This window comes from Lontra canadensis, unplaced genomic scaffold, assembly GCF_010015895.1.
Source record: "Lontra canadensis isolate GAN:19392208 unplaced genomic scaffold, GSC_riverotter_1.0 scaffold70, whole genome shotgun sequence".
Classification (NCBI taxonomy): Eukaryota; Metazoa; Chordata; class Mammalia; order Carnivora; family Mustelidae; genus Lontra; species Lontra canadensis.
The window spans coordinates 2,629,551-2,651,160 of NW_022631064.1; the positions used below are offsets into that span (position 1 = coordinate 2,629,551).

At 39.6% G+C, this 21,610-nt stretch overlaps 1 protein-coding gene across 2 annotated transcripts in view; it reads right to left on the reverse strand.

The window, feature by feature from the left end:
* Positions 1–21,610, reverse strand: part of ADAMTSL1 (ADAMTS like 1) — a 904,787-nt gene that overhangs the window by 652,042 nt on the left and 231,135 nt on the right. The window contains exon 1 of one of the 2 annotated variants that reach the window (XM_032880523.1): positions 3,437–3,544. The exons of the other annotated variant lie outside the window; for it this stretch is intronic. The gene's annotated coding sequence lies outside the window, so the exon portion shown is untranslated. Of the gene's footprint in view, positions 1–3,436; positions 3,545–21,610 lie in introns of those variants that run through there. 2 annotated transcript variants of the gene reach the window in all.

Here is a 21,610-nt window from a genome sequence, read left to right on the forward strand (position 1 = left end):
CAATATTGAATAATGGCTTTTGACAAACACCCTATTTTTGCAAACAATGTAAATCACATGCATACAGTTTCGGACAAGGATTAAAAGTTTCTAGATTCTAGACAAACAGCTCCCTTACTCTGCTTTTCAAAGTATGGACAATGGAATTAGCCCCTGGAGAGAAAGTTTCTAGTAGTAAACTAGAAAGTGTTCCTAATGCAATGTAGAAGACAATTTGTGCCACAAGGTCTTGGTTGAGGAAGTGTCACTTTAAGGTCAAAAATGACCAAAATAAGGTTTTAGGTAAAAGAGTTTTCCACAAGTCTGTTAAGTCAGGCTGTTCTGGTTTTCAAAAATTATTTGAAAGAATAAAAGAAAGAGCATGAGAGAAGAAAAATTAAAGACTTAAAATGAGGATAGCAATAATTTTACCGAACAGTGTGACAAGGTGTTTCTTACACTTAATGCCACTTCTGCCCAAAATGTTATACACACTGGGATAAATTTGTTACTTCCACAACTATAAATTTTGAATCCCCCTGCCTTCATATTCTTTATTATAAATTTATATACTGGCTTGAAAGAACATCATGGACGATAATCCCAAATGTTCTTTCATCACTTCATTAAAAACTGAAGTCATTCATGCAATTAATAAAAATACTTTGCATTTAGAAGGATTTTCACATTTATTTTTTTTTTAAGATTTTATTTATTATTTATTTGAGAGCAAGAGGGAGAGAGCAGGGGGAGGGGACAGATAAGCAGGTTCCGTGTTGAGCAGAGCCCAACGCAGGGCTCAATCCCAGACCCTGAGACCATGACCTGAGCCAAAATCAAGAGTTGGACGATTAACCGACTAAGCCATCCAGGAGCCCCAGATTTTCACATATATAAGGCCCTTCTTGTGCATATTTGCCTCAGCATGGATCCCGACCTCAAGGAGCAGAGCTGTTAATCCAGTAGGAGGAGTGAATATGACTACCACTGGGCTACTAATGATGACTCGCTTGTAAGCAGATAGAAATGGACAGATTATGCTCAACCATTGGGAAGTGGTTTTTGTGACCTATACCAGGAAGTTTTCTCATTGATGATTCTCCCATCCCGCTTCAGAGCCTCCTCACAATGTAGCAGAGATTCATATACCTGGGCCACAAAAGGAGTTTCCGGGTCCTGGCTAATGCTACAAGTAACAATTCATGTTTGAACTCTTCCCCTTAGACAAACACAGCGAGTGGTGATTCATCTTTTAATGCCTCTTCAGAAAAATAAAGTCATACTTTTTTTTTTTAATATTATTTATTTATTTATTTGACAGACAGAGATCACAAGCAGGCAGAGAGGCAGGCAGAGAGAGAGGGGGAAGCAGGCTTCCTGCTGAGCAGAGAGCCCGATGCAGGGCTCCATCCCAGGACCCTGGGATCATGACCTGAGCCAAAGGCAGAGGTTTAACCCACTGAGCCACCCAGGTGACCCTAAACTCATATTTTAAAAGATTTATATCCTAGGGGCCAAGAGAAGTCCTCAAATAGACATACCTTCCAAAGAAATTGACAGAATTTCACAAATTTATTAGGAAACTGGATTAGCTTCTGGTATTCAGAAAGCTTTGATCTTTTCTCTTCCTTCCCATTTTCTTGTACAGCCCCACTTCTATTTATGCTGGTAGGTAATTCCTCTTTCAGGTTAAATGCTTCCACCCTCTCCATTCTTACAATGTCCATGGGTTTGAGAAAACTCTGGGGCATGAACAGTTTTTATTACAATGCAAATCCAGGTAATAGTATGTAACAAAACATTGGCAACACCCCTCAATGCTTGCCACGTGACAAAAATTGTATTTCGTGGCATCACTATCACAGTTCCATTATGTTCATAATTAGTTAATATTATTCAATTTCCTTTATGGTGTAAATTATGTAATAATTAGACTTGCTTCTGAGGTTTGTCCATGGTATCCACAGAGCAATACTTACTTGACCTTTTCATAGACCCAATCCAAAGTGAGCTAACATATTTCAGATTTGCATAACATCAAGTGGGACAAAATTTAAAGATAATTATGAGATAATGTTCTGAGAAAGAAGTAATAAAACTTAGGTGGGAATGTGTGTGTACCATAGCAGATCACACAAAAAAACCCTTAAGCAAACAATAAAAGTTTAAAAGGCCGGCTCTGCATTTTCTGAGTTTACTGAGAAATATATATATATATGAACCTTATGAAAATTAATTATAGTACCCTTGGGAATCTTTACCACTCTTCCTGCCCATGCTGGGGCACAAGCTTTGAGAAGAATGTGAACGTCTTTCAGAGAGAAGATGGAAATGACAGAAACAGTAAGCGGTGGCCGCAAGTGGCCACCAAGAAAACGGATTTATTCAGTAACTAGAAGAGAAGTTTATGAGATAAATGTGCCCAAAACGCCCTCTTGAGAGAGGCTGTAGGAGGCGGGATAGAGGAGGTATAAAGAAAGCCACTTGTGTGTTTGCTTTGGACATGTTCTTACTTTCTTCTTTCGTTCGTTCTTTCTTTTTTTAAAGACTTATTTGTTTATTTATTTGTCAGGGAGAAACACAAGCAGGGGGAGCAGCAGGCAAAGGGAGAAGCAGTCTCCCGGCAAGCAAGGAGCCCAATGTGGGATTCGATCCCAGGATCCTGGGATCACAACCTGAGCCGAAGGCAGATGCTCAACCGACTGAGCCACCCAGGCACCCACCTAAGTCATTATATTTTGACTGCAAAGGAAATCCACTGGGCTCCTCTAATTCCAGCCTGAGCGCTTCCGAGCACAAGGTCACCACCCTGAAGAGCCACACTTAAAACTTTCAGAAGTTCTTTCTGATTTTCACAATAAAGCACAGATGACAAATTACAGCTTTATTTGCAAGTAGAGAAGATCCTGGCTCTTGACATCTCCAGTCAACTATGCTACTTGTTTTCATTTCAGAGCTCATTATGGAGACTTCCAATTTTTTTTTTTCCAAAACCACCACCAGAGAAACAAACTTTCATAAAATAAATATGACTAACACTTTGAAGTAAAAATAGCCACAAATAAACCAGGATGGGAAGATGGTGGAATTTCCATTGACTCATCAAACAATTTATATATAAATCTCCTTTTTCCTTCTTCACTCATTTAAATTACTACCATTTCTTGTTCAGACTCACTGGCAAAACATCAGTGATCTTCATGTGAATCCTTCACAGGCTGCCCCAGACAAACTTAAATGCTGGACTGAAAGGTTTGCAGCTAGCCAGACCCAGGAAGGGGTAGAAAGCTGCCCCCACAGTCTGTCCACTGAGCTCTCACTTTGTTTCCCTCTCCTCATGTATATGAGAAAATACCATTCAAACCTCTTCACATTTGCTAAAACCAACCACCACCACAAGTCAGAATCGCCAAATGAACTTCAGTGTTGCTAAGAAGAAATAAAAGAGACACTCTACCAGGTCTTCAGTTTTGTGACTATTCAAGAGGTCAGACAGGAAATCTTCATGAAGGCTCTCTCGCCGAATTAGCGTAAATTCCCTCAGGAAAACAGCCCCTTGGCTTTGGTCTCCGCATACCTAGGGAGATAAGATAGCCAATTAAGCCTTCAGACAGAGCCTGGAGGGAGGGGACACTGAGGAAATAATGTCTCTGAGTTGAAGAAACTTCTTGGATGCATTTCAAGTCCGATTAGAGCAATCAAAAACAACGCATGCAAATACATATTAATGTGAGAGCCACTAGAATGTTCTGGCATGTGGCTCCTTGGATGGATGCCAGGGAAGTCCGCTGCTAAGTTGGCACCTCTTTATTGACTGCCAAAATCAGAGATCGTAAGTTATCTTTGAGGCTAGGTCAAGGGTAGCTTTATTCTATCGGGCTATCCTAATGTATACGCCACCCAGGTATCTTGGACCCACAGGGATCAATCCCTATTTCACGGATATGAGTATCTAGGTGAATCCTGATGTCCTGTTAACTATCTACCAGATAAGAAGATGCTGGCCTGAGCGCACAACCGACTTCCTGAGTTATTCAAGTACTTTAGAACCAGATGCACGTCAGCTACTCTGGAGGGAGGCACTGGAGAACTTTTATCTAGAGCTTATCACATACCAGGTTCTTTACCCGTCTTATCTTGCAGCAGCCCCAGGAGGTGTCTGTTATTAGCCACACTTTACAGATTAGGAACAGAGGCAAAGAGGTTTCAGGAATTTGGCAAGTTAGTAAGTGATGAAATGAGGACTCAAATATGGGTCTGACTCTAAAACTCCCTTCTTTTCATTATCACATTGTGCTACTGAGGTCCTCAAACCTCTGGCGGAGGACACATTGTTGAGTGCAACTCCCATAAATTCAAGGGGCTGTGGATTCACCCAGGCTTCCCACTACTTCTCCAAACCTGTTTGCCTACACATTACAAGACAGGACTTATATCAGCATGACTGGGTTGCTGAAAAGACAGGAGATACATGGAAATATACTTATTACATTAAATACATTTAATACATGGAAAGCATACAGTGACTGACCTAGAGGAAGTAATCAACAGACGACAGCCATAGTCACTATCAAAAGCACGTTCTCCTCAAGGAACAATTAAAAATTTCAGCTTTTAACATACATAAAATTCTTTGACCATATTTATAATGTCTGTAATAGATATTGTAAATGGATATTGCATTATCTTCATGCTAGTATAACATTTAATTTTTATACATTTTAAATTGCACACCTTTTTATGGTATCGGTAATATCATTAGGAATACGTGGCTGTTCATATTATTAATTTATGCCTTCTTCAATGTCTGTAATAATTCATAATAAATTCAAATAATTTTAATCCTTAAACTCGTTGGAAAGGAATAGAATTTTCTGTAATTTATATGTAAATGGATTCTGTTATACAGCATAGTCAGTATCACTGGGGTAGACAGAGTCTTGGGCCCGCCAACTCCCTAGTATCCTATCTGTGAATATATTGCTTAACATGGCAAAGGGACTTGGCAGATGTAATTAAGCTTACTTATTAGCTGACTTCAAAATAGGGTTAGTATCCCGGATTATCCAAGTGGGCCCAGTGTAATCATAGGAGGCCTTAAAAACAACGTTCTCTGAGCTGAGGGCAGGAGAGAAAATCAAAAAGATTCAAAGTATGACAAGGACTTGACCTGCCATTTTTGACTTGAAGATCAAGGCAGGAGGCACATGGGAAGCGTGAGAGGAAAATGTGTTCTGCCAAAAATGGAGAGCTTGGAAGAGGACCTTTGCTCCAGAGGAGAACTACATCTTTGCCAATACTTTGATTGTAGCCCAGTGAGACTCTGACTGGAGAATCTAGCCATGGCTGCCAGACTTCTGACCTACAGAAACTGTGAGATAACACTTGTGTCTTGTTTTCAGCCATTAAATCTGTGGTAATTTGTTATGAAGCAATCGAAAATTGATATAATCATCAAGAGGCAGGGTCGATGAGAGGTTATCTTGTTTCTTTGCCTACACTGTTTTGTAAGAATTAGCCAGTACTGAATAAGCAGAGGTAGAATTGCAGGTAATTCTTGGAAATGGATCCTTCTGGGTAACCTAATTTATTCCTGTTACACTTAAAATTAAACTTCTCATTTCTTTTCTTATCAGGGTCAATCATTCCTGGAGTCTGTAGTTATATACACTTCAAAACCTGTCTTAACTCTGTAACGTCCCAATCAGAAGCTTTCGGTTGGGCTCATTCCAAATTCACCTCCCTGTGCCCAAGGACTCCTCACAGCCATTCAAGTTCCAGATAAAGAGTAGCCACACTTGTGCAGCTTTTTCTCAAAAAGATCACAACCTGAGTTTAAAATGACCTAAAATTGATGTGTTTTCGTGTCACTTTGCAAAAGGACTAATGTATGCTGATCGCTACTGAAGTTTCATCAATCATTTCTCCAGCAATCTTAGGCTCTTTCTAATTCTAACTCCGTTATTCAAATTGGTGGCCACCTTGTCAGGCAATGTCATAGTCTTTAAAAGCTAAAAATCTGAAGAGACTAATCAACTTCTGTGCATTTTCTTTGGGAGAAATTCATGCCTATGAAAAACAGGTTTCTTTTGTTAAACCGATAAAAGAAAGAGACAAACAACTCAAATATGCTCCAAAAGAGAAAGTGAGATGTCAAACACAAAGACTGAAGATGCAATGATACAAAAAGGAAGAATAATCAGCAAACACTTAGTTCATTTGGTTTAGGTTTTAATTCTCAATCATAGCTGTGTATTTGATTTAGAAAGCATTTCTGCCTGTTTGTATTTCCCAAGAATGTTGACATTTATAAAACTCACAACTCTTACCAAGATGCTCAACTTCCCCAATACTTTGATGTGATACTAAGGCAGAAGGTCTTAATTAAACTAAAATTCAATTTAATTTGAGAATAGATAAGAACATACAAGTTAGAAAAATGTAATTATAACCACTTTCTCCCTATAGATATCCTGTGCTTATCTGTTTCTAATTTAATTTCTATTCATGAACAATATTACTAATTAGGCAATTTAAAGTACCCAAATTAATTTGATCATTATTAAGTTAGATTTGAGTATCTGTATCTATCAAACCATGGATAATAATTTTTATAGTCTGTGTGTTTTAGAAATACTGTTACAATGAAGGAGATATATAAATATATAAAGATATATAAATATGTAAATCTTAGACTTCTATTTCAAACTGATTTTCAGAATGATTACTTAAATCCAAAGTAGTGGGGCACCTGGGTGGTTCAGTCATTAAGTGTCTGCTTTCAGCTCAGGTCATGATCCCAGGTTCCTGTGATCGAGCCCTGCATCGGACTCCCTGCACAGCAGGAAGCCTGCTTCTCTCTCTCCCACTCCCCCTGCTTGTGTTTCCCCCCTCACTGTGTCTCTCTCTGTCAAATAAAAAAATAAAATCTTTAAATCGACTAATCAATTAGTCAATCCATCCAAAGTAGTATCTTTTATTCATTTGGGTTTTTTTTTTTTTCAGTTATTCATATGTACACACATTTACTCAAGTACTACCAAGTACCAGGACCTGTATTATTGGATAGAGTTCTTCCTTTCAGGGCACTGTCTCATGCGTACATGGATGTAACAGAGTCTACTAGATGCTCACCAAAAGCTATCATCTTTTCCTCATCACTGGTATGCCTAAAGCCCATTTTCTAGCCTCCTCTGTAGTGAAGGTGGCCAAGGTTGAGTTTTAGCTTGTTGAAGTGACTGGTGATACACTAGGACTACTCATAAAAGTCTCCCACATTCCTTCTGTGCTCTGTTGCCCTCAGGTCCACCTGGAATGGAGACAGCCTCAGGGAAATCCTGACGTCAATTGTTAAAGGTGTCAGAGGTTCCATTAGCCTGGTTCCCTGAATGACTGTATGCAGGAAGGCTGTCCCATGACCTGTTCCCTTACCTCATATTGTAACATGATCAAGAAGTAACAGTTACTGTGTTGGAAGGTGCCCATGTTAGACACTATTTGTTACTATGGCTAACCTGCTCTAATTAATACAATGAAAAAATTTCTTTTTTATTTTTAAAGATTTTATTTATTTATTTATTTGACAGACAGAGATCACAAGTAGGCAGAGAGGCAGACAGAGAGGGAGAGGGGAAAGCAGGCTCCCCACCTAGCAGAGAGCCCAATACGGGGGCTTGATCCCAGGAGCCTGGGATCATGACCTGAGCTGAAGGCAGAGGCTTAACCCACTGAGCCACCCAGGTGCCCCAACAATGAAAAAATTCTAAGCAAGCACAAGATGCCAGGAGAATACAGAGCAAGGTTGATTATCTCTCCAAAGAAGGATTATGAAAGACTTTAAAGTGAGGTTAAAGGAAGAGTCAGGATTTACTAGCCCGACAGGGGGAAGGGGAGGGGGTGGGGATGATTCTTGTTCCCAGGAAGAGGGAAGAGCCTGGGGAAAGGCATTAAGGCTTGTGATTCCTTGTTTGTGTTTTATGAACTCAAGCATGGGCAAGAGTCTGGAGGTACACGAGAGCATGGAATGGCAACAGATTATGAATTATGCTCGCTGAAAGACCAAAGAAGCCAGTCTTGCTTGGTCTTATGAGTTGGGAAGTGCATTCTAGTAGCCTTGAGGAGGTAAGACTGGAGATGAGGGGGCCAGTTTCAGATCATGAGAACTCAAGAAGACCTGAGGGGCTAGGAGAAAAGGAAAGGACCAGAAAATCTCGTGGCCAGCTAAATGCAAATGATAAGTCTCAGGTTATGTCTATATTTTCTGCCTGGATTTGACCAGAAGAGAAAAGTGGATAGGAGCCCTTACAACAAATAGGAAATACAGCAGGAGGAGCAATTATGGGAGTTAGATGGGAAGTCTAGTTCCAGAGAAGTGGAGCTTAAGTGGAGCCTTAGGCAAAGGAAGCTGAGTTTTGTATACTACAGGAGACCGGTCCAGAGATGATATGTAAGTGTTGGCATCATATGGGGAGGAGATGATAAGTTGGGGTGAATGAGGTTGCCGAGGGAAAGTATGGCAAATGCGAGGATACAAGAGCTGAGATAAGAACCATCCGGGAAGAACAGATACGTAACATGCAACTGGGTCTAATGGTCTAGTTATGCCGACAGAAATTATTAACAAGGACAATCCAAACATACTGCATTTCATTATTTTTAGGCATTCTTCTATTGGTTTTCCATGAAAAGACATTCAGGACATTACATTCAACTTGTTACAATTAGTTTCTTGAGAACCATCTATGGTTCTTTGGGCTATCATTCCCCAGCCCCTGGATTCAACTAAATATTAACTGAAACTTGAAAATTTCCGGATAACTCAGAGTTTAAAAATTCTTTTTCCCATGGTTAGACCAAGTTTCCTGATTCTCGGTTTGGGAAATACGGTTACTTTACACCTGATATGGCAAAACTCCCCTTGCAGTTATAAGGTAGTTAGCATATTATAAAAGATGCAGCAAAACTGGCACCCCATTATGTTTTAGATGCAATGGTGTTAGTTTTGCAGTTAGAAAACAGAAATGTGAGAAGGAGAGAAATTTTACATATGGCCATTGCCGATGTTAGGATTAGGAATCGGAGACAGTGTCTCTAAAAAACTCAAGTCTCAGGGTCCTGGGTGGCTGGCTCAGTCATTAAGCATCTGTCTTTGGCTCAAGTCATGATCCTAGGGTTCTGGGATTGAGCCCCGTGATGGGCTCCCTGCTCAGCGGGACGCCTGCTTCTTCTTCTCCCACTGCCCAGCTTGTGTTCCCTCTCTCACTGTCTCTCTCTCTGTCATTATTTACTTATTAATAAATTTAAAAATTAGTATTTTTAATTTATTAATGTTATTAATAAATTAAAAAGAAAAATTATTTTATTTTTTAAGAAATAAAATGGTAAAAAAATTTAAAATATTCAAGTCTCTATGGGATTCAAACTGGGCTATTCACCTGTAGGAGCAGGGCAAGAAAAAAGTAATCATGACTGAGTCACCTATTTCTCCAGGATTTCTAGACTCCTGAGGACTGCTCCTCAGGAATCACAAAAACTGTCATGTGCTAGAATTTGTGCCCTATGGGGACGATTGCTTCTCCAATTATAATCTCATTTTTTCCTGCTTCAAACATTGACTCCTCTTTCTGGTCCTTGGCACACGGGGGTACTCCTTAGAGAACCCAGGAATGTAGAAATACCAACTCCCAGAACAGAGTCTCATTAGATCCAGGAAGGCATGGAAGCAATTTATTGTTGTTGTTTATGTGCTCTCGAGTGGGGCTGAGCGATCAAACATAAAGAGATTTTAGGGAGGGACATAGGTTAATACAGGAAACAAGGAAGTCTTTCAAGTAGCTCTCTATTCTTCATCCCCTGAGAGGGAAAAGGAGATAAAGATAGTTTAAAATGAAAAACCAAAGTCACTGAATAATAATGAAAGGTTTTACATTTGGCTTTAGGATATAGTCAGAAACTCAAACTATGTCAACTTTTGTCTCCTGCTTCACACTCACTCCCATCCTGGCACCAAGCATTCCCCTGCTTGACCTGACTCTTGGTGGCTCCAGAGAATACTGGTTAGTATTCTGACCCACAGTTGTCGGCTCACGATGAATGCAATTGGTGGAAGAAAAGCTAGGAATCCCCTCCCCCCACCCAAATGTCCTACTTCTTACAAGTTTGCTCTATGGGTTGTGACTAGAATTTGGAATGTGAAAGCACAGAGCAACTGTTTCAAATTTTGGAATCTCCGCCATCATTAAGGAAGAGCTGAAATTTCTATAGCAATTGCAATGTTGATGATAGGAATGGATTATGGCCAGAGCTTTGAAGCAGCTATAATGTTCTTACGACTCCAGGAGAAGCAACCACTGGCTTCCAGGCTGGGAAAAAGGGATGTGGAAATAATAGAAGTTTAAACATACAAAGACGCCCTCAAATTATCAGTTTATTGTTGTTCTTTCTTCATTTAGTTTTTCTGTGAAAAGACCAAGGTAAAGAAGAGAAAATCTGTTCCCAATCTAAAAGTATGAGTGACTTCTGGTTTGAAGGAAATCAAGCCAAAGGATGAATATCCTATCACTAGCCTCTAAAATATTTATACACTAAGCCAAAAACAAGAATAGTCCTAAATGAAATCTGGGGACTAAATATACTAAGAAGTAGATTCTAAACAAAAATAAATATAGATATTTCTAACTTTACTAAAGAGTCTGCCATTTGGTAACAAATTGAGTTTGCCTGACATTAGTAAATTCCATTTGGCAATAAACAAGGGTCCCTGATATGGAAAAGGAAATTAATAATTTTACAGTCTATTTATGTTAGGGCTATGCTAATGGACACAAATACAATGAAAAAACAAAACAAAACAAAAATCCAGCCTACTTTCAATGGCTCCCCTTCCATTAATCCCTATAACTTCATTCCTGGTAGGAATATTCAAATATAGTAAAATGGGAAAATGAATAAACAGTAATTTGATGTAAATGAAAAAATTATGAGCATATAATCTTACTAAAGAAATTTCCTCATTATAATGCAGAAAAAGTATTTCAGACACTTATGAGACTATGTCCCAAAGTAATGGTATTTGTAAATATTTCCAAATTCACAGTCACCCATCCGAAGAGGCTCAATCCACTTACGCTGAGATCAGCAACCATGTGTGCCCATGTTCACAAATGTGTCTAGAGAGCAGGGAGACACCGTCACTGAATAAACTGCTTTCATTGGTGGAAGAGCCCACTTAGAAAATCATCTGCTTATCTCTGAAAGTACTGTTGGTTGTTTTACGGTGGGGGGCAGGGGGCGACTCAATCTTTTTTAGACGGACACTTGGTGATGAAAACAAAGCTATCCGTCCCTACTACTGACACAGCAGGCTTGTCTGTGAAAATGAAAAAGTTCTTGAAGTGGCTTCAGGTGTCCCCAGCCAATGGCTGCCAACTCTGTGAGCTGATTAGCACTGTTATACTCCCTCAAGGAAAGGCTAAATATGATCCCCAAGAAGACTGGTGCGGGGAGTGAATAAAAACATTCTCATAACCATATTTAAGCCACTGACATTTATATACCTGGTGTTTGGAGCTTAAAGACATTTCAGTATTCTGTTTGTTCTTTTACCAACTTTAATTACCATTTCTAAGGATTGTAAAGATAATTGCTAAACAGTTAAAGCAGAAAGAAGTGAGATGGAACATACTGGTCCAAAGTGCTCAGCTGGGCCTCATAATTCCTGGTACAGATGTTCATGCTTAGTTCAGGTCTGATTTAGGGTAACAGCTATAATATGGTTTGAGGCAAGGTGACCAGATGTAGCGGAATTTAAAGATCTGTCCCAGAATGTCAATGAAAAGAAACTCCATTACTCTAGCAAAATAACTTTTATGCTGTGGGGTAGGGGGGGAGTAATGCTTAAAGAGATCTACTTTATCTTTAAGGTAGATAGATAGTGACCTTGACAAGGCAAGGAGTCATTAAAACAACAATGGTGGCAAAAAAAGAAATGAACAAACACATACAGAGAAATGTACCCTCACAGAACAATGTATTAAAAAAAAAAAAGTAGCAAAAAGGAATTCCATCAAAGGGTACGGAGGCACTGTGTATAATGTGGGCTCGATCTGCAGGTGAGCTATGGCATTTCCATAACTGACTGTAGACATGAGTGCTGAAATCGAAGTGCTAGAAAGAACTTTGGAGACCCTCTTCACCAGCCTCTTATCTTTTCAGAGGAGGGGAAACATCCATTGCCTTCTTGGGCTATCAGGTAGAGAAAAGATGTGGGTTTTGAGACAAAGCCCATGACATACATGATGGCAAAGCAGCCAAATAACTCAAAGAAGGCAACAATTTCCCCAAGAAATGTAGTAAATTCTCTTCTTCCTTACCTTCCTCAAACATGTTAAGACACATTATACCCCATTCCTACCAAGTGGGGAGCGGAGTACAATTTCCAAAGTTAGGATACTCAACCTGAGAAAGATGGTAACAGCTGTGACTCAGATCTACACTTAGCGAAAGAACATACAAAACAGAAAAGGCGGAATTCCCTGTGTTTTACTCCTAAGTAGAAGTGTACATTATTGTCACATCTTCTAAAGACAAAGAGAGACAGATATGGTCTTAAAATTGCTCCTTTGTGCTTAGGTTTACGCTTTATATCTTACATGCAAAATTAAACACTCATTAATGTAAGAATTAAGAGAGTTGAGCAGTTAGAGGAGAATTGTAAGATGAAAAAAAGGAAGAACATAAAGGCTTCTACATACACACTGTGGTGGTAGGAGTCAATCTTCTTTAGCTGTATACCTGGCAATGTTTACTTAGATCAACATTATTATCAGGCTTTTCTAAAGTTGCTTAGCTGAAAGGAGTTGAAATGTGGTATTTCTCCTGGTATCTCTCATATTGTGAATCAAAATGAAGATTAATTAGGGCAGAAATTCTGTCTTTGCCCTTGCTTAATTTATATTAACTCCTTTGGAGGCCATAAAGATGTGACAGTCAGATCTCCTGCTGCAGAAAGCTTCATCGTAAGATGGCCCAGATGTACGCTGAATCCACTTCCTTCTTGCCCAGAGACTGCTTCCAGCCCTACGCTACACACAGCAGTTACCAAAGCAGCTCTATGCCCGAGAGATGGGGAGAGCCTCATCCTCACCTATGACAGGTGACTTCTGCTTTGGGACTTCCTACTGGCTGGCCAAACCCTCCTCAACACTGCACTGTGGTCTGAGACTCTTCTTACCCAACCTTTCTGTTTTCTTTCTTTCCTCCACTGGGGACGGCTGAATTGCAGTCATCCTTTGGCTCTTTGGCCTCCTCTGCCTCCCTCCTCTTTTCCCCCATTAATCCTTTTGCATTCTTAATCTTGTCTTGACATCTGTTTCTGGATTTCAGCTAACACAACTTCTCTTCTTCCCAAGCGCTATGGGACTGGAACTCATGTTTCCAATTCACCATTCCTATCTATAACAAAAAGGCCACCCGGTCTCCACGATGCCAAAGAAATGGTGAGAACACCTGGGTTTCTTTTCACTCTCTCTGCCACTGAAGTATCAGTTAGTTCTCTACAGTATTGGGAAACAATGATCAAAATTGGTGGATAAGAGACAGCTCTGATCCTGCCTCCTGGTTCCTCACCCGGACGCCTATACCCAGCTCCAAGTTCACCCCTATTCTAGCAAGTTTCTTTGTCCTACTACTGACACGTAGGATAGTACATCCAATATTTACTGTATTCAGTTGGCCCAATGGCTTTAATTGCACACAGAAGTATCAAGGTGATAAGTTAAAGCATTTTCTAGACAAATCAACTTTTACTGTTCAATGAACTCTAGAAGCTTCTCTGTCACTGGCTAGAAGTCTTATCAACATGTACCAAGAGGAAAGAAAAAAAGGATAGTATGGTCCCATGTAGATTTACTTCCCCTTTAAGGAAATATTCAAGGCACAGTTCTATGGGTACTGCCTTAATAGTAGTAGTGTAACTCAGGTCATGTGAGTTCACCACACCCTCCCCAACCAGCACACACATACCCCATGGCCCAGTCTCTAAGAAATGTAAACACAAAGAATTGGGAGAAATGTCTATCAGTATTTAAATTGTATACATATATTAAAGAATTTCAAATATTTACTCAGTATCTCAAGAAAATGACCGAGAAATGGGGAGGTTTACACTTAACGCATAGCAAGCGTTCTTTCAATGTCCACTCTTCCCTCCTCACCCTTATCTGTCATTCTCAATGTACTTCACAGAGATGGCAGCTGGTTCTCCAAAACTCTTGTCTTTCAACTTCCAAGTTACTTCAGAAATTCAGCCCATGTATTTCTTGGGGAAAGAGACGTGGAACACTGAATATATTTGTCATATAAATGTATTATTACTTTATTATATATTAGTAATAATTTGTTCCTATTAAAGAAGCATAATCTTTGAAAGGAAATGAAAGCATCTGAAAGGTATATATGCATGTGATATTTATGTATGAATGTGTATATGTGCATGTGTGTTGCAAAAATCTCAATGTGACCCAAAAATGGGAGACCCAGGCACCTGATAGGTCATTTCAGGTTGGTCTGGACTTGGATATTAAAGAAAAAAAAAAGAACAACTCTACACTCAACATAGTGATTATTATTACTCAGATTTCTTCGGGGCAGGGAGCCTTTAAGGAAAAAAACAAAAAGGGGTGGCACTAAAAAAGCATGAAAGCTAACAAAGCACGGAAGCCTGCTTTTCCATTTGACCGGTGGGAGATCTGGCCCCTCCAGACTTAGAGCATCAGTGGCATGGACCAGCAAGAGTGCCCAGCAAGGACAGGGCCTATACCGAGGGAGACAACAGCACCTGCAGAAAGGATAGGGATACCCAGATGAAATGCGGGTGGCATTGTGGCAGGAAGTGGATCAGCAGTGACCACTGCCAACAGTTACGTGGTATTTCCACTCAACTTCTCAGGTACAGAAGTCTTGACAGTAGATAACGCCATAAAGGCTGGAACAGGGAAGGAAAGAAAATGGTGGTCTTTCCATGGTAGTGAATAGTGCTTGTTCATAGGTACCACACATGGAAGCAGTCCAAAAGGACAAGAGCTTGCAAATATCTCAAAGGTTTACAGTAAAAGGTAGAGCAAAATTAAGTCATATTCGTCATTTAAGCTAATGATAATGTGACTCTTGTATAAATTGTTCACTGAAATAGCCTGGGGATCACCAATTATATGCTCCCCATACATACACACTACCTTTCTTCTTGACCATGAAGTTATTATTATATGTGTTGCCAAAGCAAACACTTGACAAAAGATTTATTAAAAATAATTTTTACTGTCAATTTTCACAATCCATATTTGGGTTTATACTAAAAGTAAAATCAATAGAAAGCCAGCAATCAAATACTTTTTCTTATTTTCTATTCTATGAAAAATGAGCTCAGTGGAGCCAGGTCATGTTCAATTGGGTCTAGTTCTTGATGTTGGTGTCCATTTTCAATACTTTCCAAGGGGTAACTATTTTCTAAAATGGTCTCAACTGAACCATGTGCCCTGGTTGTACTATTTTCCAATATGGTCGCAACTGAACCATGCCTTCTAGAATGAATGAACATGTATAGTGTCTCCACCCCCCTCCACTGTCCCCTACATACACACTAAATCTGGGTTGGCTCTGTGACCTGCTTTAACCAATAGAATAAGGTAGAAGTGGCATCATGAGAATTTAGGGCCAAAGAGTGTTGAGGCCTAACAGCTTTCACTTTTGTATTTTGCGGAATTCTGGTCACCAAATATGAAATCCAGGCACCCAGCTAAAGAGGCTGTGTGAAGGGACAAAATGGAGAGGGCTGCATGGAATAGAAAAAAACTTAAGACTATGTGGAGAGACATAGATATTCCAATGCCCTAGTTGAGTCCAGCTTTCTACCTGTCCATACTAAGGTATAAGATACATGACTAAACCATCCTGGACATTCTAGTCTAATTAAGCTTCAAGATGAGTATAGTCCCAGCTGATATCACATGGAATAGAAGAAACATCCAGTTGAGCCATGAAATTTTTAACCCATGAAATTATGGGAGGTAATAATGACATAGTTATTGATTTAAACCACTAAGCTTAGGGTTAATTTAGTGCAGAGCAATAGGTAACCGAAACACCATAGTAGCATACACTGAAGGGGGAAAGGAGAAATTTGTCTTCATAGCCTATGTTTGCTTTCAGAACACACAAGGGAGGGGGGCAGTTTTCCTTCTAGATTATCCATAACTGTTGAAAACTGGAATCTTAAAACTGTCAAAGAAATTGACCTACAGTTGATATTCTGGGAAAAAAAAATAATGATCTTTCGGTAGGCCCCTCTGATTTTGTGACACATCCTACAAATTTCAAGATTGGCTGCTGCTAGAAATTTCTTGTACGCTTCACTAATTTTATGTTTTGGGTAGATAACGTCAAAGCCAGCCAATGATACTGCCCTATCATGGATGGTGTTGTTATTAACATCATCTTCTTCGATATAAGTGGCTGTAGTTCCTGTAAATATTAAGCCCTTGGAAAAAGTTTCAGTGTAATACACTTCTAGTCTCCTGTTCACTGTGTTATGCCACAGATAAATTTGGTAACTGTGAAATGACATAAAATGATTACTTCTTGGTATAATGCCAAATGTAGGAACTCTATCCTTCATATTTTAAAGATTTCATTTATTCGAGAGAGAGTGAGCAAGGGGAGGGGCAGAGAGAGAAGGACAAGCAGATCCCCCTGCTGAGCTTGGGGGTGCTCTCTATTGGAGGACACTGAGATCATGACTTGAGGCGAAATCAGATGCTTAACTGACTGAGTTACTCAGGTGCCCCTCTATTCTTCATTTTGTATTTTGAAAGGCCCCAGGCCACTGTCCTTCTAGACACCTTTTGGTAGGTAATAATTTGAAAGAATTATCTGGGTCTTTGCTCTTCATCCATTCTTCCCTGCATTTTACCAAGTACTTTTCTGCCTCATAATGTCACCAGGAGTCTGTAAGCCGCAGGGCTCAGAACCACTCTCTCTATACATGTTGAGCTCTATAAATATCTGAGTAGTAAATCAATGAAGGTATTTTGTTTATCAATTGTTAATATTAGAATTTCTAGAGCTAGAAAGAGGCTTAAAAATCATCTAATCTAACTCTCTCTGGAGCCCAGAGAAAAGACAATTGACTTTTCCAAGAGCATATATTTGATGTGTGAAAGTCCAGGCTACCATGTAGATTTCTGGATGTCGGTCCCATGCTCTGCCACCCCAGAGCTCCAGTGTCCATCTCCCATGTCTGGGTTGTCTCTCCAAATAGTTGGCAAGTAAAGGATGTGGATGACATGGAATCAATGGACTACAAGACCAATGAATCAAAAGTGAAATGTGGCTAATTGAAATGTGGGCTGCTGTTAAAAACAGAGTATAAGAAACAAACATATAATAGCTTTCTTCTACTCTATGCTCAACTGACCATGAACATGGGATACAGAGTTAATTTCTAGATGCCAAACTTTAAGGACAACTGACAAGCCAACAATTTCTAAAGAAGAAAATACAATGGTACCTATCTGGAAAGCATACGATAATCAGTGGAATTAGTTAATGGCATTTTGCCTGATAAAGGGAAGAAGATTTGAGAGCTATCTTCAAATACTTGAAGGATTCACTTCTTAGAAGGAGGAAACTTTCTTGCCTCAGTCCTCCACACCCCATTCCTGATCTTCATTCCCCTTCCCATCTACTTGGTTCTTACATTAGGACTTCTGTTGTCACTCCTCTGCCCTCTCCAAGCTCACCAAGGCTGGTCTTTTATCCACTTGTCCTCTGTCATCATCCTTAATGATCATATGCTCTTTCTTGAAAGCCTCTCCCCCATGGTTTATATAACAACTGGGAATGATAGTAATTCTTTGACCATTTCTTTGATTTCTCATTTGGTAGTTCCTCCTGTGCTTCCCACCCACTAACTATAGGTGATCTTGGGGCTCCATTCATGAGCATCTTTTCTCCCTCTTTTCTTGCTCTAAAATTTTTATTAGCTCTTGGAGAGTCAGACATCTCTTCTGAACAGATGATTCTCAAACACATATATGGAAACTTGGCTTTTACATGATCATGTCCTACACTTCCTATATCCACAATTTGAATTTTGCCATGCCCTCCACCTAGAAAGTCTTCCTTCCATTTCCTCCTGAAATTTCATAAATCTTTAAAGCCTTCTTTCTCTAAATGCCCTCCCCATACCCTCTAAGTATCCATAATTTCTCCTCCACTGAATCCAGAGGTCTTGATCTTCTAGTTGAGATCTGGAGTCATGCAACCTGAATAGCATAACTCACCTCTTCCCTGTTGGGTAATACAGGTAAATTACTTAAACTGAGTTTTGGGTCCTTGTGTCCTTTAGGTAAATGGGGGAGAATATTACTATGTGTCTTACAGAATTGTTGTGATGATTACATAGGTTAATATATGAAAAATGATTTGTAAACTATCAAGTGATATAGAAACAGAATTTGGTAGTAACATTATTACCAGTGAGGTTTTTCCTTTTTTTTTTTCCCCCTAACAGTATGAGCTAGCAGAGTATGTTCAGTCAAATAAATTAGCATTTCCATCTTGACTGACTCACTTGGCTGGAAAAACATGCAGACATTCCAATGTAAACAGGATTGGGGAGGAGGTGTAGGAGACACATGTCATAATTTATTGAGATATGAGTCCTGGCACCTCATTTTTAAACAAAAAAGCACAACATATTATTACTTCGCTAATGGGTGTATTTTCATCTCTTTTGTGGTCATTTGGGAACTTGTCTTAGCTCCCCTACTGGTCTATAAAGATATCAAAGTCAGAGACCCTGACCTATTGATCATCCTGGAAGTCCAAGAATAATACCTTAAACTTAGTATGTGTACAATATTTGCTGAATGAAAATAAATTTGGCACATCTAGTTTAAGGGAAGTGGAAGTCAGCCATAACCTATCCTGATAAAAGAGTTTTCAAACAATTAAATATCGTGTCTTGAGATGAAGTTGGCTAATTAGCAGGTAATGAAGATTCTGGCACTGTAAGCAACTGCACAGGACATGAAGGAAGCATTTATATAAATTCTGAGAGTCTTTCTAACTCCAAATTGCAGATTAATTAGCTAAAGTAATTGCTATTATTTCCACTGTCATTCCTCACTTCTTCTATAAATAGTAGACAAAAAATAGATGTCCAGCAACTGGTGCCAAGATTTATTTCCTCGACACCGTAGTCATGGAACAGTCTTTCCGTTTGCTTGTTTTGGGCATCTTCGGAGCACTTTCTAGTTCTCAGGCATCTGAATAATGACCTCTTTGATCATTCATTAGAATCACAGATGATAGATTATTCACACACATTTGAATATGCTTATTCATCAAATAGATGGACTAGATAATGCAGAAACTACCAAAATACATTTTCTAGACTAAAACAATCTAAGTTGAGTAATTTTAAATACAGCCCACTAAGGCCCCTCACCTCCCCAACTGCATTCCCAGTCAGCTTTTCCCCTCATTCTCTCTTGGCACTCCCATTTCTACTAGCAGCTTTCCCTTCTGTGTGAATATCATTGTCACCTGTTTCACCAAAAAAATTAAGTCACTTGTATGTGAATATCCTAAAATGACCACCTTTCCAAAACTACACGCCCCTGTCCCCAAGCCCCGCTTAGCCCCACACATTAACATGTCTTTTCTCAGGCCTAAGGCAAACATCTTCCACCTGTATCTGAATTCGATTCACTAACATTCCTGTAGTGATCTTGCTCCAGTAGTTATTTCCCTCTCCTCCCTACGTACCTACATATTGTCATTATTTATCCACCATTAACCATTTTCTAGGTTTACCTCTTCATATTTAAAAAAAAAAAAAAAAAGGAGATGGGGCGCATGAGTGGCTCAGTCAAGTAAGCATCTGATTCTTGACTTCAGCTCTGGTCATGATCTCAGGGTCATGAGATTGAGCTCCGCACTGGGCTTCCTACTCAGGGAAGAATCTATTTGTCTCTCTCCCTCTGCCCTTTCCCCCCACTCTCTCTCTCAAATGAATAAATAAAATCTTAAAAAAAATTTAAAAAAAAAGAAAAAGAGAGAGAGAAGAGGAAGAGGAATGAGAGAAAGAGAGAATATAACTATTTTTTTACTCTGTGTTCCTGTATACAACATTTTTTCCTCCTCTCAGCCACTTTTCTAGAAATAACGCTTTACTACACTTAATGGCGCCACAAGCTTGACCAGTAGCAACAATGCATTTTGATATCATCATCCAACTAAAATTTCTCTGGCTATGATCATCAGCAACTTCTTAGGTACCAAATAAAATAGACATTGTCCAGTCTTCATCTTACATCCTCGAATCATGACTTGGTTAGCCACTGTCTTTTGTGTGAAATTAGCTTCTGCTTTCCTTCCCACGACACCACACCCTTCGAGTTTTTCTCAGTCTCTCTCATGGTTTCATATTCATCTGTCAATCCCTTAAATGCTGATGCTCTTTGTCGCTCCATCCTTATACAACTTGTGTCTTATTCTACAATTTATTCCTGGAAATTTCTTCCATGACCATGCAGTGAGACAGCATTGATAAGATAACAACTTGCAAAACTATGTATGTCTAGCCCAAACTCCAGATACATGAGCCCAGTTACCTATTAAGCATCCACAACCAAATGTCCCATAGGTATCTCTAAATGGATATTTCAGTATTTCATCGTGTCCAGTTTTTACAAATATGCCCCTCCTCCTGCAGACTTTATCTATATTGGCAACACATCTTTCCATTTGTCTCAAACTAGAAATCTTTTAGTCTGCCTAGAATCTTTTATCTTCCCCCTACACAAATTGATTGCCAAATTTTGTCACTGCTGTCTTCTAAATGTCTTTCCTACTTTACATTTCCAGATGTGGTCAGTTATCCCCTAGACTACTACAGCACCGGTCTTAGCAGTCTCTCTGTTTTTAATCTTATTCCTTCTTTGGTCCAACACCAGCATTGCTGCTGGAGTGAGCTTTCTAGAAAAAAAAAAAAAAAATTCCAGTCATGTCTCTCTCTCACATGACATTTAACAATTCTTTACATTTTCATGCAGTTCCTCACATTTTAATGTATTTCAGAGTCAACTGCAGGCGGTTCTCACTATAATGCAGATTCTGATTTAGGAGGTCAGGGTTTGAGCCTGAAATTCTGCATTTCTAACACATTCCCTGATGATGCTTATGCTGTGGTACAGCAGCCATGCTTTTAGCAGCGAGGTTCTACCAATTACAACCCAACCTCCTTTTAAAGGCCTCCAAAACTGGGGTGCCTGCGTGGCTCAGTCAGTTAAGTGTCCAACTCCCGCTCTCAGCTCAGGTCATGATCTCAGAGTCGTGAGATCAAGGGCTGCATCATGCTCTTCACTCAGTGTGGAGTCTGCTTGAGGTTCTCGCCCTCTCCCTCTGCCCCTCTCTGTCCTTACTCATGTACTCTCTCTCAAAATAAATTGGTAAAATCATTAAAGAGCCCCAAAACCTTTTTTGTTGGTCCTCTACTTATCATTGCGTCCTCTTCTCCATCCAACTCTTCCCTCCTTTCCTCTTAATGCTCCAGCATCACTGAATGGCT